The sequence below is a fragment of the Rutilus rutilus genome (assembly GCF_951802725.1).
Source record: "Rutilus rutilus genome assembly, chromosome: 6".
Classification (NCBI taxonomy): Eukaryota; Metazoa; Chordata; class Actinopteri; order Cypriniformes; family Leuciscidae; genus Rutilus; species Rutilus rutilus.
The window spans coordinates 41,141,748-41,155,040 of NC_140214.1; the positions used below are offsets into that span (position 1 = coordinate 41,141,748).

General features: G+C 40.8%; 1 protein-coding gene across 1 annotated transcript in view; it reads left to right on the forward strand.

Moving 5' to 3' along the window:
- tmie (transmembrane inner ear) overlaps positions 1 to 13,293 on the forward strand; it is a gene marked incomplete at its 5' end in the record, with an annotated part of 39,374 nt that overhangs the window by 24,186 nt on the left and 1,895 nt on the right. The gene's annotated exons all lie outside the window — the stretch shown is intronic.

Sequence of the window (13,293 nt, forward strand, 5' to 3'; positions counted from 1 at the left end):
ACGGGAATAAATAATTAAACTTTAACTAACTTTCTGACCAGGCCTGTACAAGTATATCGTGCATATTGATGTCTCCTGTAATTATAAATGTTACATACTTATACATATTGATATGTTGTTATTGTGATGATCAGGGTGATATTTCTGATGCGTTTGAAGTCAAGCTTAAAGAGGAAGACATAATTCTGCCTGCGTTCTGCAGCATTAAAGACTCCATGAATCGAGAAATTATTACCTTGTTTGTATAGACAATAGCCGTTAGTTTAGCTCACACTCCAGCAAAACCTAACCTGACTAGCTTGTATCAAAGCAAAGGAGACATTTTCAAATTGCAACCAATTGGTGGATGGGAAAGGTAATAATAAAGTACAAGCATTAATGCAATTGATGGCCGACCCAGACAGCAACATAGTGTCGGCCCAGATCCGGGCCACATCTGGTACTTGTGGATTCAATGCATACCAGATGTGGGCCAGATCTGGGCAGACTCTATGTTGCTGTCTGGGGATAAACCATGATTTGCTACTTGCTGTTGCAAGTCGAAATGCAGATGACATTGAGGAGTTGGGAATGTTCTCTTGGATAAAAAGAGTGTGTATACCTGTGTGTTCAAGGTGAGTGATCAATATTTTTGATCCAGACAGAGTCCAGAAACATACTGCACTACACTCTCATACCAGTCCACTGTGGCACCATCACATTACGGGTCGGCTGTCAAAGAGAAGAATATTTATAGCCTCATTATTTCATGAGGCTCATGTAGATGAAGCATTCTTTGACAGACTGTAAACTGACGAGATTTTTTCTCTCTCAGAAAACTGCAACACGCACGAGATGGAATGACATGCGGATCATGAATGAGGTGTAGAGGATTGTTCGCACACACACAGTGCCAAGGATAACGGAGTATGTTTGAAACAAACAAACCCTCTGAGGCTCGCACTTCCCCACAGTTAATTATATTCCTCATTAGCGCTAAAGACATTCTAATGGGACTCTCCCAGATACCACGGAGACCATTTAGCATTTTACCATTTAGTGCCCCTCGTCAGGCGCCTTTCCAGTGCCTGTTCCTTGTGTTCATAGATGGAACGCGTTACACACTTGTGGCTTTCTTCTGTGGACATATGCATTTTTCATAGGCAGCTATGCAAATAATGTCAGTGGGTTTCCACTGCGGCTACATCTGGATTAATTAGGTCACCCATAAAAAATGCGATCTAAATATCACTCAGAGAGGAGTGGCCTGATTGTGCGGTTTACGATCAGAAACACGTGTTTTATTGCTTATAGAGCACAAGAGTATGTGTGATCAAAGCCTTGATTTAATCAACACTCTTGACATGTGTTTGTTTGTTGTAGTATGCTTTATAAAGTGCAACTTTTCTATTACAAAAACAAAAAAAAGTCTACTGTGTGACTGAAAGAGTTTTTGTACTGTTTTACTTGAAACATTTGAATTCATTCAGTGAATCTAACTCAATGCCTTTAAGCATGTAGACACGGTCAAGACGATCTGCTGAAGTTCAAACTGTGCATCAGAATGGGGCAGAAAGGTGATTTAAGTGACTTTGAACGGTGGCATGGGTGTAATATTTGTGAATTTGATTATCCATTTGGTTGCGAGTGTGGTGTGTTTGCAGAGAGACTCCGCCCACAAGGTCTTCTGATTGGCTGTGATTTTGGTTTTGATTTGGTTGCGAGTGCAGTGCGCTTGCAGAGAGACTCCGCCAACACGCTCTTCTGATTGGCTGTGATGCTGGATTGATTGGGTTGCGAGTACAGTGCGCTTGCAGAGAGACTCCGCCCACACGCTCTTCTGATTGGCTGTGATTTTGGTTTGATTTGGTTGCGAGTACAGTGCCCTTGCAGAGAGACTCCGCCCACACGCTCTTCTGATTGGCTGTGATTTTGGTTTGATTTGGTTGCGAGTACAGTGCCCTTGCAGAGAGACTCCGCCCACACGCTCTTCTGATTGGCTGTGATTTTGGTTTGATTTGGTTGCGAGTGCAGTGAGCTTGCAGAGAGACTCCGCCCACAGCCTCTTCTGACTGGCTGTGATGTTGGTTTGATTTGGTTGCGAGTGCAGTGCGCTTGCAGAGAGACTCCGCCCACACGCTCTTCTGATTGGCTGTGATGCTGGATTGATTGGGTTGCGAGTACAGTGCGCTTGCAGAGAGACTCCGCCCACACGCTCTTCTGATTGGCTGTGATTTTGGTTTGATTTGGTTGCGAGTACAGTGCGCTTGCAGAGAGACTCCGCCCATACGCTCTTCTGATTGGCTGTGATTTTGGTTTGATTTGGTTGCGAGTGCAGTGAGCTTGCAGAGAGACTCCGCCCATACGCTCTTCTGATTGGCTGTGATTTTGGTTTGATTTGGTTGCGAGTGCAGTGTGTTTGCAGAGAGACTCCGCCCACACGCTCTTCTGATTGGCTGTGATTTTGGATTGCTTTGGTTGTGAGTGCAGTGTGTTTGCAGAGAGACTCCGCCCACAGGCTCTTCTGATTGGCTGTGATTTTGGATTGCTTTGGTTGTGAGTGCAGTGCGCTTGCAGAGAGACTCCGCCCACAGCCTCTTCTGATTGGCTGTGATGTTGGATTGATTTGGTTGCGAGTGCAGTGTGTTTGCAGAGAGACTCCGCCCACAGGCTCTTCTGATTGGCTGTGATGTTGGATTGATTTGGTTGTGAGTGCAGTGCGCTTGCAGAGAGACTCCGCCCACAGCCTCTTCTGATTGGCTGTGATGTTGGATTGATTTGGTTGCGAGTGCAGTGTGTTTGCAGAGAGACTCCGCCCACAGCCTCTTCTGACTGGCTGTGCTTTTTGATTGATTGGGTTGCGAGTGCAGTGCGTTTACAAAGAGACTCCACCCACACACTCTTCTGATTGGCTGTGATTTTGGATTGATTTGGTTGTGAGTGCAGAGAGACTCCGCCCACACACTCTTCTGATTGGCTGTGATTTTGGTTTGATTTGGTTGCGAGTGCAGAGAGACTCCGCCCACACACTCTTCTGATTGGCTGTGATTTTTGATTGATTTGGTTGTGAGTGCTGTGCGCTTGCAGATAGACTCCGCCCACACGCTCTTCTGATTGGTAGGGTCAGAAATAGGCATAAACAACATGAAAGTATAAATCCAACCTTCCTTGTATCAGTGGTTCATGTTGCTGTAATGGTGTGAGGGATATTTTCTTGGCACACTTTGTACCAATGAGGATTTTTTAAACACCACAGAAGAAGGTGAGTGAGAATGAAATACTTTAAACTTAAAATGCTCACAGTGCCATTAAGTGCAGCACTAGCACGATGACTGCCCAGACACTTTACTACACTAATAAAGCGAGGACACTGAGGGACACACATCTGAAATGACATCATGTTCACCACAAGAAGAAGAATCCACTAAGAGAGGTCGCTGAATGCGAATCTAATCCTGATACATGGAAACTCGTATCCCCGGGCTATGATGAATCACTCTTAATTACATCATGTTGCACTGTGTTAGTTCAGATTAAAGCGTTCATTAGAGAGCAGAGAAGGAGATATTATTGCATTCGTGCAGGGATGTGACTGTGGTCATGATCGCTACAATACACTGCAACCTTTTATTCAGTGGGAGTAGATCTAGATATAATGCTGTAATTAACACTTTTCACGATTAATTTGACAGTTAATCTTGGCAGGTGTAATAGTAAAAAATAAAGTTAAAAAGTTAAAGTCCCCCTGTGGTGAAAATCCAGCTTTTAATGTTGTTTATATGTCTATGTGGTGTTTTAAATATGCTTTAAGACAAACCATGTGTAAATTCATAAGTCGACACCATTGCTGAGTATTCTCTCCTTAAAACTGCAGTGAACCAAAGACAGTCTCAAAAACACGCTTTGAAATCGCTGGTGTTTCTGACGTCACAAACTACCTTGTAACCAATCAGATCAACGTGTGATCGTCAACCAGTGGATCTCTGAGCTGAGTGAGTGGAGGCAGGGCTCATTTGCATATTCATAGAACCACACATACTAAATGAGGCAAGGGTGTCGAGTTACATTCAAGATATTTTAAGGCATGAAGAATTTTTTTCAATGAAAAGACGTTTAAATATGTCATTTTGGTGATCAAAGATGAGTTTTAAGGGATACAATTATTGACTACAGGGGGAATATTCAGCAATTTGATTGATTTGATTGCACTGACACTATTAAATACTATTAGCTTTCAAACCATCTATATTGTACTACGTATTTGTATACTTCAAGAGAGTTCCGCATGTAATACTTCTTTCATATGCAAAGACCCAGTCATAAAAGTGGGCGTTTACATTTCTTAAATGAGACACGCCCCTTTAAACAAAGTGTATAAATCAGCTTTTGAAAAAAACAGCTTTTTCTAAATTAGTTTTTTATGTAAAAAAATCCTAATGACCCCTTTAAAATAGTTCAACTACTGACAAGCTACCCTTTTGAAAACTAAGTTGGCTACTATGCAGGCTGCTAAAAAGTATCATGCATGTGATGAAAAACAGTGTGTTTTGTCATGCAACAATCCAGGTCCGGACCTCAGTGTTTTTCTGAGGTGTATACAATAAAGGCTGTGAAATAATTGGCTCAAATTAACTCTACTTTAGTGCTGGAAGGATATTTCACAATGCCCAGATAACTGTCCTTCTCCTCTGAGCTCCTCAGTCTGATGTCAACATGTCTGAGATGACCAATCAAATCAAAGTAGCCTCGCTTTACGTTCACAGAAGCTGCTGAGCGTAAAACCCAGCGCGACGCTTCAGCTAACGGTCATAAAGTGTGTAATAAGCTGTAAGTAGCTAAACTAAGCATTTAATATTTGACAGCTGTTTAAGGACAGAAATGTTAAACGACTGACTGAAATAATCGGAGATGCACTGATGCCCTGATTTCAGTGTGGACAAGTTAGACATTACGTCATTGTCATCTTTTCATCATTACATCAACGTAAAAATTGTAGTTGACCCTGCGTGCGTGTGTGTGTGTGTGTGTGTGTGTGTGTGTGTGTGTGTGTGTGTGTGTGTGTGTGTGAAAGTGACAGTTGGAATTCAAAATTACGACCGTTCCACAATGTTAAGTCTATGGGATTTATTTGCCGCTTTTTTCGTCCGCTGTGTGAACATCGTAAGTCCGATCTCTTAGAAAATATATAACACACCTCTCCTCAATAATGCATGTCAATATGATGAATGGTGCGGGAGGAGATACGCTCCTAACTTTTGTCCAGAAGAACCTCACTAACCTGAGACAACTTCATAAATGTTTTTAGTTGTTTTGTCTCTATTGTGAGTACTTGCCTGTTGTTGGTATCGAAGCTAATTCTTCTTGTCACAAAACTGCATATTAATATCAGTTTAAAAACTTCCAAGATAGCAGATTATTATATATATATTTTTAAGTATTTCATTATCCGTATTTACTTCCCTAGCTTGTAATGAATTAGCCAGAGCATGACGGTTTCCAGGCCCAGATCTGCTGGAGAAACAGAGAGTCGTCTCAGTAATTCTCCAAGACCCGTCTCTCTCACACACCTTTACTAACCCTGAGATTCAATCCCTGACCTTTCAGCTGCAGGCCAAGTCATTAACCTCACGCCACGGCCTGCCACACACCGGCCAGAAGATATTACTGTGGACTGAAGATTTAAAAGCCATGGAATCCAATTAGGTTGTGCAATGTTATCAACAGAAATGCCAATTGGTCATAAATATGTGTTAAGGTGTAGAGAAACCATTATTACCCTGCACTTTTTGGTGGGTAATCAATGTTTAAATGTCTCCCCAAGTAATTTATAGTCCCCTGGTTTAAAGTTAAGCGTCGTTTAGAGTTTAGAGTTAAACGTCTCCAAGATGGCGCCTGTGTGTTTGGCTTGCCGTCTGTTGCTCTTGTGTTTTCTTCTCTGGCTGTCTGCTGTGTCTTTAACCTTCTGTACGCTTCGTCCGTCAAGCTCTCCTAGACATCGGCGTCTCTGATGTAGACTCATTCACAAACTCTCACACCTTGGTCTTGGGCTGGCCCTTCTACAAATCATACGAGTCGCTCAGAACGATCATCCCGCACGGTATCCACCGCTCAACATCTCGAGGAGAAAGCGAAGGAGGAAACGAGGACTCCGGTTTACCGGTGGCTCCGTCCTGTTCTTCCCCTACACCTGAGTCCTGACGCTCGGGCTGATCTCCACAGTGTTGGCCTCAGCTCCCGGCAGCAAGGAGTCAATCACGGAAATCTGCGCTCATTGAGAAAAGTGTCTTCATCTCATGTTACTATTCCTCTGCCTATGATGGCATTAATAAACGCCCGCTCTGTGGTGAATAAGACCTTTTTATTAAAAGACTTCTGCTCATCTCATAACCTGGATTTTATGTTCATCACAGAATCCTGGATAAAGGTTGGTGATTTAACACCCTTCTCAGAACTGGTTCCCTTGAACTGTACATCTGTTCACTCTCCTCATCCGAGTGGACGCGGGGTGGGATGATAACAGTTTAAATATCTCTCTCTCCTCACGCTGCCGGCTTGTCCCTGTCACGGCCTTCCCCAGCTTTGAAGCTCAGCTTCTCCACGAGACTGGAATGATCCTGTCTGTCCAGGGGTGATATACCGCCCTACACATTCTACTAAAGATTTTAAACAGCAATTTACTGAACTTATTATCAATATTGCCACAAACTATGATCGCTTTCTACTGGTGGGCGATTTTAATATTCATGTTTGCTGCCTCTCAAATTCCTTGTCGCAGGAGTTCCTTAATCTAATAGATGCTTTTAATCTATCGCAGTGGATCAGAAACTCTACTCATATTCAGGACCACACGTTGGATCATGTCTTACGAGCTCGATGTCACTGATATTGTGCTCTCAGATTTTCTGCTCTCCGATCATACGTCTATTTTATTCTCACTGTCTCTTCCGGAGCTCTCTCAACTCACTATTGCACCTGTGACATTGTCGTGGTTCTGCTCTCCACAGTTTAGCACAAACTTCCACCTGTGCTTTGCTGAACTATGCTCACACTTGCACTTGACCCGGATGCAAGAACGCAAATGGAAAAGGGACAGGCTACTTGTCTCATTCCAAATGTTCAAAGACTCTCTAACATCATACCCGAATGCTGCAAAGTCTGCGAAAGCTGCTCATTTCTCGAACTTAATTGAATCCCTCTAACCCACAGGTTCTGTTTTCAGTCTTTCAGTCTGTTGTAAATCCTTCAGTTAACACATTGCCCGTTGCCTCATAGATGCTCTATGTGAAGACTTCCAAATATTTTTTTATTAAAAAAATCACTAACTTAAGAGTTAGTGTCTGCCCTAATTTAACTGCCCCCCCAATCTTGACACCTTCTTCTGCTTATTTGATCCTATCAACCTCCAGACACTGAAGGACATGATTGTCAAGCTCAAACCTTAATTTTGTCCTAATGATATCATTCACCCGAGATTTTTTTTAATTAATCATCGATTGGGTTGGGCCAGGTATGGTGTCTCTTATCAACAAGTGTCTCCAAACGGGCTCTGCTCCTGCCAGTCTTACAGTGGCTACGATCATGTAGAGTGGCTATGATCCTTCTGTTTAAAAAAGTTTCAGCCTATCTCTGTCTTACCTTTCATTTCTAAGCTATTGGAGAAAATTGTGCTGGATCAACTCCAACACTTTTTGAGGTTTCTCAGTCTGGTTTTAGGTCTGCTCACAGCACGAGTCCACCCTCCTGAGAGTGTTAAACGATGTTTATCTCTCCACTGATTCTGGAGATACTGTGGGTCTTGTTCTCTTAGATCTTTCGGCAGCTTTTGACACCATTGACCACCCTACTCTTTTATCTAGACTTAGCTCCTGCCTCTCTCTCTGAACTTGTTCACCCCTACACTCCTTCCAGAAGCCTAAGATCCCACGTCCAGGCTCTGCTGGTCCCTGGCGTTAGACTCGAGCGTAGAGGGGGGCATTAGCGGCGGCAGGGCCTCGACTCTGGGACACCTGCCCCTTGAGATTAGAACGACCCCTACTCTGTCCGCCTTCAAGTCCCTGCTATAACCTACCTGTTTTCTTTAACATATTGATCTCTATTTTTAGTTGGTTTTACTGTTTTATATTTGAGTCTGATACTGTTTTACTACTCCGGTTTTAAGGTTGCTCTAAGCTTTGCTGCTTTTATTTGTTTTATTTGAGGTATTATCTTCTTATTTATCTGGTTGTTCTGTAAAGCACTTTGGTCAGTTTTGGCTGTTGTAAAGTGAACTTGAGCAATAAAGTAAAAAAAAAAAAAAGACTACATTTGTAGCAAAGTGAAAGCAATAGCTTTAGCCATGAATATTTTCACAATACAGCTTGGCTTTGAGTGCCTTTAATCACTTTTTTTTCCTATTTACTCTTTTTTGCCTAACTTCTGCTAGAAGATACAGTTCTTTACTGAGGACAGTTCTAAACAAAGGACGTTTGGTTCGTTCCAAAATACTTAAATTGTGACAATGCTGCATTTTCTCATTGGTTTGGTTCACTTTCACCACACAACATTTAAAAGCATACCAACATGTGTTCATGCAGGTCACATGGGAGTAAATCTGTCCTCTCATTGGATGGACTGCACCTCTTTTCACTGTACTAGCTTTACTAGTTTTAAGGGGTGTTATGTGCACCAAATTAATAAAAAAAACTAAACGGTACTGACCAGCTCTGTATTGTATATCATGCACGCTGTGCATACTTGTGATGATGCAAGATGAACACAAATGCATCAGGATTCGTAGAATAAAGTGAGTGTGGAAGTAGATGAGCTCTGCAGGGAACAATCTCACCACAAGCAACACAATCAACTCCTATATATGAATATCCATAAAGTTCGGTTTGTCATGAACACATGCCAGTTCTCAATATAAATGAGAGGCAGAATAAATTAGGTCCAGGATCGCAGTCCTCAGGAATCAAGACTTCTTCTATAAAGCAGATGAACTCTCGTGTGAGGGCTGTGCTCAGAAGATCTTTAGTCAAATCTGTGATTAACACATGCATATGCTTTATGAGTTATTGACTGTATACTGATAATGTCATAGCAGAATATACCAGCAACACACACCATAGATTGAAGTTCATAATTAACTATGGACTAATTATGATATTATGTTAGACACAATTTCTTCACGAGATCCTGTTTTGTCTGGGATCCAAATCCTTTTAAAGTCTCACCAACTCTTTTGATTGACAGTCGACTGAATAGCCTTTCAAAGTGATAAGAATCTCTTACCGGTTTTTAACTCACAGCGCTGCTGGTTTTGTTTTCTCTTCTTTTGTGACTGTGAAACAGCGAGGACACTGTAGCACACATTTCTGAAACCGAGTTGTAATGGCAAGATTATTGTGTTTTGTGTGCTAAACAGACATGACTGCGATGAGAGATAATGCGCTGATATATAAATATCAGGGTTGTTGAGTCACATGACTTGGACTGGAGTCCCAAATTTGATGACTTGCGACTTAAACTTTGACAACAACACAGATACCTAAAACAATATTTTTCTGATATCCAATCATGTCAACTCTTCTATCTACCAAGTAGGCAAGTGCTTTTAATTATAATATCTTATATTATTAAGTATTCTTAGTTGCGATTTCTCAATGATAAGATCAATTGTACTGAGAGAGACTTTCTCTGATCAGCACAAATTCAACAAGTGTTACAGTCACACTTTATATCAGGTGTCAGAAAATATAAGTACAAAGTTACTTAGTTATTGATGTACTAATTAATGTACAGTGATAAATGAATGACTGCTGAGGTTCAGACACTTATGTTAGAGAATATGTTTATTGCTAGGTGGAAAGAGATAAATATAATATGAAAGAGGTGAAGAAACAGCAGGAATGAAGGACAACGCAGATGAATGTTTAAGCTGAACACACACTTACACTGCTATTAAAAGAACTCAAATTACACCCTTAGATCCTTCGATTACACACACACACACTGATTACATGTGGAGCGGCCTGAGATGGCGGATCTGCTGTCGTATCTGAACAGCAGAATCAATCAGAACGATCCATTTCATGATATTAAGACAGTCATTCTTACAGCATTGTGTTGCACAAAAAGAGCTTTTGTTTTTTCAGTGATTTTCCGTCATATGTCCTGTATTTGTAAACTGTGCTTCAAAGCTGAAACTGAAAGAAGGAATCTGAGGCGTTTGTCCAGCTGTAATAATATCTACTGTATACTTCATTTATCAATATTTACAGGACAGGCCATTTTGAGAGGATTAAGCTCTCTTCATGTTGTTTGATGATTGCCGTGGTTTAATGCTGAACGGCTCAGGAATATTAACTAACTTCTGTTGTTTCTGTAGTTTTGCAACTAATAACACAGTGCCTTTTACAGCACCAGCCTTTAGTTAGGGTTTTAAAGAAGACCTATTCTTCCACAGCGCAATCAGTGTCAGTGTTTCTGAACTCCTGAGACGCCGCCATTGTAGTCTTGAGTTTCCTCCGGGAACGAACACGTCACAATATTCCTCATTATAATAATGAATGCGCAGAATAAAGGGGCGGGGCCTGGTTGAGTTAGTTAGTAGTGTGTTAAACTGGCGGTTATGGTAAGGGGCGGGACATTTCCCAAACACACTCAAAGCGCTCGACCAATCACAACACACTGCTCCAGCCGACCAATCAGAGCGCAGTGTGCTTTTCAGAAGGAGGGGCTTCATAGAGACAGGAAGTAAACAGAGCGTTACTGACAGACTGGGAAGAGAGGAGCTGCAACAATGGAGGATATGAGGAAAATAATCAACATTCAAGCAGGAAAATCTGTTCTAGAAGAGACTGAACACAACAAGACTTTGAAAAGAGCAAATAGGTCTTCTTTAAACAACTAGGCTAGGACACTGTGTGACATTAATATTAATGCTGGAAAAATGTGTATCATGAAATTAAATCACAATAAAAATAAGCTTCTTTATTAAAAAACAAAAACAATTGAGGAGATATGACCATATTGAGGCATATTCTTCTCCCCAAAATGAAATGTTAATAATTAAGTCATACATAAGTTTTTCTCTGATGTTCTTTGCTTCATGTTGTCTACAACATGTCATTTCCCTTTCATCCTCTTTATGCTCAGATGTGTTTTATTTTCGACATGAACTGTGACGCTCCTTTTGTTCTGGGTGACGGTTGTGTTAAAAGCCACCGAATTAATGGAAAATACAGTTTGTATTGACAGAGAGAATGGACACATTAAAAGCGTATGTGAGCTTTCAATATTAGTGTCTCTCTGTGCTTGAAAACACACACAAAACCGTTTTCCCACCAATGTGATAAACTGCTGTATAAAAATTGCGTATGAAAAGTACTTCACCGTGAGTTAGTTTCATTACTTCAGCTCAAAGCTTGGCTTGCTCGTCTCTTGACTGTCTAACATGAGGATTTTTCACGTTTGCTCCAATTATAAATGCATGTTATTAAACATGACAAAAATATTATTCTTTGGAAAGCAGCGTGTGTGTCTTGCACACGTCCGAGTGTAAATCATCGGGGAAGAATGGAGGAATGCGCTGGGATTGTGTGCATAGGGTGAACGTGCGGGAGGGAAAATATTACAGTTGGAACATTTTCCCGTAAAAATGTTTGATGGAATTTGGAGCGGCCTCAGACCATCCCGACTCTTCTGTCCCGGCACACACACGCTTGGATGTTCACCGCCAGAGAAAGAGCTTTGAACACACTCGCTGAGACTTTCATTACTGTGATTATATAGATGTAACAGACTGATTGTGTGTTTGGAATGAGGTTTTTGTGTGCATGTGAAATCCTCCTTTTGTTAGAGAGTGTGTGTGTGTGTGAGAGATTCAGCAGTGTTTACAGTCATGAACCCTGTGAACGCAGTGAAGATGGCTTATTAGTCGGCAGTGGATCAATCTGAAAGCAATCAGCTGACTTCATCATTCTCTGAACATCTCTCTGTCTTCGAGGAGAGCTGCGCTATTTTAGGATCGCTCAGATATACTGTTATCCCAGACAGTGTCGGCTCAGACACGTGGGATCATGTTTACCACCAGATGTGGGCCGGATCTGGGCCGACACTATGTTGCTGTCTGGGATAACAGTATATCTATATATATTTATGGTATATATTTTAGTTAAAGTTTTGGTGACACTTTATTTGGATGGTGCACTCTAGACCTTCTACTCACTATAAGTCACATCAGCTAACTCTCACTAGACCATTAGTGGACTGTAAGGGTTAGTAGGATAAGTTGACATGTAGTTGCTACAGTAAGTTACTTCTAGAATGTCTAAAGTTGTCCATCAAAACGTTTTAGTAATTTTGTTCAATTGCATTGTTTCTTTTTGTAATTTTCAGTGTGAACGCACTACTGTGTGAATCTTCCATACACTGTTCTGGATTGTGACGTTGGTATAATAAATCACTGATAAAAATTATTCTCACATGTAATTTCTAACTGAATAAGTTAGTTCAGGCAAGAATACAAACCAGTTAATTCTATATTAATACTCAATAAGCTTGTAGAAATAAAAGTGTAAATTTCAACATAATAAAATTAAGTACAACCTACTCCACTTTCTGATTCTGGTATTCCCATCATCATGAATAGTTAATAAGTTCACATTTTTCACATTTTTCCAGCTGTATTTCCACTGTTTTATCATTGCTTTTGTTGTTGGGTTCAGTAACTTGCTGTTTTGTGACATCTTCTACTCAAAATGACATTCATACTCAAACATGATCCAGTGAAAGTTACTGTTATTGTATGTTGTGTACCGAGTATTGAAGTCTCATTACGTATATATACACAACATCTACTGTATTTACTTAGATGTTCTATGTAAAGCAAACACTTTAAAAGCATGGCTTAATTCAGTGTTAAATTGATGAGGTAAAATGTACATACATTTCAATTAAGAAGAAATCCATTGCAGGTTGACTTATTCTTATTAAATTATTATTTTTGTTTGATTAGGGTTATTTTTTTAGCTAATTTAGATGCACAATTAAAAAAAGGGTATATTACTTTGTATCACAAAGTCGACTGTGAGATCCAGGTGCTTCTGTTAGGGGTCAGTTTGACAAGTAAGAGGCTTAAAGGTCCCATATTGTCAAAACTGAAATCTCCTGGCTTTTTTCATGATAGCAGAGGTCTAGAGGCGATGAAACTACCATATGAGTTTCAAACCAGTCGCTCCACAGACACATGCACACAGCCTGCATAAAGTAGCTGTGTCTTTTCATGAGCCATGTGACTTCTGTATAAATGTGACGACAGAACTACTTAGTCCC